This window comes from Suricata suricatta, chromosome 9, assembly GCF_006229205.1.
Source record: "Suricata suricatta isolate VVHF042 chromosome 9, meerkat_22Aug2017_6uvM2_HiC, whole genome shotgun sequence".
Classification (NCBI taxonomy): domain Eukaryota; kingdom Metazoa; phylum Chordata; class Mammalia; order Carnivora; family Herpestidae; genus Suricata; species Suricata suricatta.
This window is the reverse complement of record NC_043708.1, coordinates 10,101,318-10,106,056: the sequence shown is the minus strand read 5'-3', so window position 1 is coordinate 10,106,056 and position 4,739 is coordinate 10,101,318.

Genomic DNA, 4,739 nt, shown 5'->3' with positions numbered 1-4,739 from the left:
TTTTTCCTGTGGTTGATTTCACGTTTCATAGCATTGTGATCTGAAAGTGTGCATGGTATAATCTCAATTCTTTTGTATTTATGGAAGGCTGCTTTATGTCCCAGTATGTGATCTATCTTGGAGAATGTGCCATGTGCACTCAAAAAGAAGGTGAATTTACTAACTTCAGGATGCAGAGTTCTAAATATATCTATCAATTCCATCTGTTCCAATGTGTCGTTCGGGTCCATTGTTTCTTTAGTGATTTTCTGTCTGGTTGATCTATCCATAGCTGTCAGTGGAGTATTAAAGTCCCCTGCAATTAGTACATTCTTATCAATAAGATTATTTCTGTCTGTGATTGATTGTTTTATGTATTTGGGTGCTCCCGAATTTGGCGCATAGATGTTTATAATTGTTAGCTCTTCCTGATGGAGAGACCCTGTAATTATTATACAATGTCCTTCTTCATGTTTTGTTACTGCCTTTACTTTATTTTTATTTTATTTTATTTTTTTTCATAATATTTTATTGTCAAATTGTTTTCCATACAACACCCAGTGCTCTTCCCCTTAAGTGCCCTCCACCATCACCACCACCTCTTTTCCCTCCTCCCCCTTCTCCCTCTGTTACTGCCTTTACTTTAAAGTCCAATTTGTCTGATATAAGTATTGCTACTCTGGCTTTCTTTTGGCTTCCAGTCTCATGATAGATATTTCTCCATCTCTTTACTTTCAACCTGAAGGTATCTTCAAATCTAAAATGAGTCTCTTCTAGACAGCAAATAGATGGATTTTGTTTTTTTATCCATTCTGCTACCCTGTGTCATTTGGTTGCAGCATTTAGTCCATTTACATTCAGTGTTATTACTGAAAAATGTGGTTTTAGATTCATTGTGTTTTCCGTAGAATTCATGTTTCTAGTGGTGTCTCTGGCACCTTGTATTCTTTGCAACTTTTCCCTCATAGAGTCCCTCTTAGGATTTCTTGTAGGGCTGGTTTGGTGGCCATGAATTTTCTTAATTTTTGTTTATTTGGGAAAAGCTTTATCTCTCCTATTTTGACTGACAGGCTTGCTGGATAAAGGATTCTTGGCTGCATGTTTTTTCTGTTCATCACATTGAAGATTTCCTGCCATTCTTTCCTGGCCTGCCAAGTTGCATTAGATAGGTCTGTACTCATCTGCTAGGTTTCCCTTTGTATGTTAGGGCCCTTTTATCCCTAGCTGCTGTCTCTCTTTATCTTTATATTTTACCAGTTTCACTATGCCATGTCGTGCCAAACGTTGATTGAAATTATGTCTTAAGAGGGTTCTTTGTGTCTCTTGAATTTGAATGTCTATTTCTTTCCCCAGATTTGGGAAATTCTCAGTTATAATTTGGTCTAGTATCCCTTCAGGCCCTCTCTCTCTTTCTTCCTCTTCAGGAATTCCTATGATATGGATGTTCTTCTGTTTGATTGTATCACTCAAGTCTTGAGTTCTCCTTTCCTGCTCCCAGATCAATTTCTCTCTTTTTTTTTTTTTTGGCTTACTCTCTTGCTATAACTATATCTTCTAATTCACCTATTCTTCTCTCTGCCTCTTCAACCCTTGAAGTGGCCACCTCCATTTTATTATTCCCCTCATTTATAGCTTTTTAAACTCATCACACCTATTTTCAAAGTCCCTAGTCATTGTCTCAGTTGCTTCTCTGATGCTTTTTTCAACCCCAGCATTCAGTTTTATGACAAATTTTTAAAATTCTTGTTCAGTTACATTGTTTAGATCTGTTTTGAGCAGTTCTGTGGCTGTGACTTCTTCCTGGAGATTCTTCAGGGGAGAGTTCATTTGTTTTGTCATTTTGGCTAGTTTTCTGTCTCTTGTCAGTTTTAAAAAGCTTGTTATGCACTGTGAATCTGTTAATATTGCTCTGTTAAAGGAGGTTTATTGACTATCTAGGGCCTGTTGTTTCAGGAAGTATTCTTTTAATGGTGTCCCTCAGTTTCTCTTGGTGTGCCTTTGATTATTTATTTACCTACTCAGCGATATTTGGGACATGCGCACTTTGGCTAGTTTCTTTGGGTAGCCTTGGAAAACAGACACACAAACACACAGGGAACAGAAGCACGCAAACACACAGACAAATCAAATAAAGAAATTAAACGGGGGAAAGGAAGAAAAGAAAAGGGAGAGGAAAGAGAAGAAAAGAAGAGAAGAAAAAATAAAGGAGGGCAGAGACAACACAGGACAATGGACAGTCTAAAAGTGTATAATCAGTCAAGGGGAGAGATAAGGATGAGATAAGGGAGAATATATCTGGATGGCAAGAGAAAAAAATGGAGAAAGGAAAAAGAAAAATAAGGAGTAAAAATTAAAAAAAAATTTAGAAACTAAAAAAGGTAATAATAATAAAAAATAAGTACAAAAAAAAAAAGGCAGCAGCTCCCCCTCGTGGATAGGCATGGTTTGGTGTATGTAGGTCTTGGGGGCTGCTCTCGGATGCCCCGCCTTGGTGGTTGCAGAGGATGAATGGCGGCGCCCCAAGCTAAGCTGGGTCTAAGCGCTGAGGCCGATCTCCATGTGTGCCACAGCTGAGCCAAGCTGTATTTTCCAGGACTGCCTCGTTTCAAAATCCTAGTCCATGGACTTTTATGCTACATCAGATGAGATATACTTGCTTTCGTGGCTGGCTTCTTAACCTATCTCGTAGGGGAAGGGAGCAGTTTCTCTTGGCACAGGCAGGGATGTGTGCTGCCACTGCTGGAGGCAAAGAGCACTGCAGGAGGCGACGTGCGTGCCCCCAGAGACTCCGCTGCCAACTCCAAGCCGGGATGGCATAGGGGGAGCGAGCAGTTTCTCTTGGCGACGGCCGGATTTGCGCTACCACTGCCTGAAGTGCCGAGCACTGCTGGAAATGAGGTGCAGCCAAAGCCAAAGCACACAGCCCGCTGCCTCTGCAGCCTGCTGCCTCCGCCACCACCAACTCCCTGCCGGGATCGCATACGGTGGGGGCTATTTTTTCCCTGTTGGTACCCAGGATTCAGGATTCGCACAGCCAATGCCAGAGGCGAGATGCGCTGTGGAAATGAGGTGCGTGCTCCCGCAGCGGAGGCCAAGGTGCGCCCCCTCGGGCAGCAGCCGCTGGGGCCGCCAGCTCCCTGCTGGGATTGCGCAGGGATGGTGGCTGTTTTTTCCCTCTGCCACCCGGGTTCGGGATTCAGGCTGCCCATGGGTTACATATGGAGTGAGAGTTTTTCTCTCCATACGGGGTTAAATGTTCTTTATCTCTTCTCTAGAGACAGTACTATGAGCGTGTTAAGTTTCTCTTTCTCTTCCTTTTGTGTCTCAAGGGCTCCACGTGCTTTCCCTGTGTTGGGAAGAGGCTCCCACCTCCCCTGCCCTTCTTGGGTTGGCCCGTTTTCCAGTCTCCCCAGTTCGCACTCAGTCACTCAGGCATCTTTGAGGTTTTCTTCTTTCTGGAGTCTGTATTTTCTCCTTCCACTCTTCCAGATGAGACTAATGTCCTTCTCAGTCTGATAGATGGGGTGGACGAAGTTTACAGAACTCCCTTCCTCTCCAACATCTTGGCTCTTCCCCCCTGAAGAATTTCTTTTACCATTTCTTACAGTGCAAATTCATTGATGATGAATTCTTTTAGTTTTCTTTGATCTGAAATGTTTTTATATTGTCTTCATTTTGTGTTTTTTTACATTTTAATGTTTTTTATTTATTTTTGATACAGAGAGAGACAGAGCATGAGAAGGGGAGGGGCAGAGAGAGAAGGAGACACAGAACCGGAAGCAGGCTCCAGGCTCTGAACTAGCTGTCAGCACAGAGCCTGACGCGGGGCTTGAACCCACGAACGTGAGATCTGACCTGAGCCGAAGTCGGAGGCTTAGCCGACGAGCCACCCAGGCGCCCATATATTGTCTTCATTTTGAAGGATACTTCTGCTGGATATAGAAACTGACCGTTTCCTTTTTCCTTTCAGCACTTTAAAGATGTGATTCATTATCTTCTGATTTCCATTATTTCTTTTAAAAAGTATTTTTAATGTTTATTTATTTATTTATTTATTTATATTTTTATTGAGAGAGAGTGAGAGAGAGAGAATACAAGCAGGGGAGGGGCAGAGAGAGGGGGAGACACAGAATCTGAAGCAGGCTCCATGCTTCGAGGTCTCAGATCATGACCTGAGCTGAAGTTAGATGCTTAACCGACTGAGCCACAGAGGAGCCCCAGATCTCCATTATTTCTTATTAGAAATCAGTGGCTAACAGAATTGATATTGTCTTGTATGCAATTGTCATTTTTCTTCATTTTTTGTCTGTTGGAATCCAATGTGCCTGGATGTTTTTCTTTGTATTTTTCTTGCTTAGATGTTCTCAGGGCTTCTTGAACCTGTCAATTTTATTTCACCAAATTGGGGTTTTTATCTTCAGCCATTATTTCTTTAAGTATTTTTTTCTGCCTGTTCTATCTTTTCCTTCTGTGACTAATACTATACACATGTTAGACATTTTGCTATTGACCCAAAGTTCCCAAGGCAGTGTTCATTTTGTACCATCTTTCCCCTCTCTCTGTTCTTTATATTAGGTAATTTCCACAAATTTATATCCAGCTTTACTATTCATCTATTTTATAACACTAAGCCCATCCAGTGAAATTTTAATTAGATATACTGTATTTTTATGTTCTGAAATTTCCAGTTGGCTCTTTTATATATATAAAAAAAAAGAAACTTTCTATCTCTGCTGGCCTTCCTATCTTTTCACTCATTA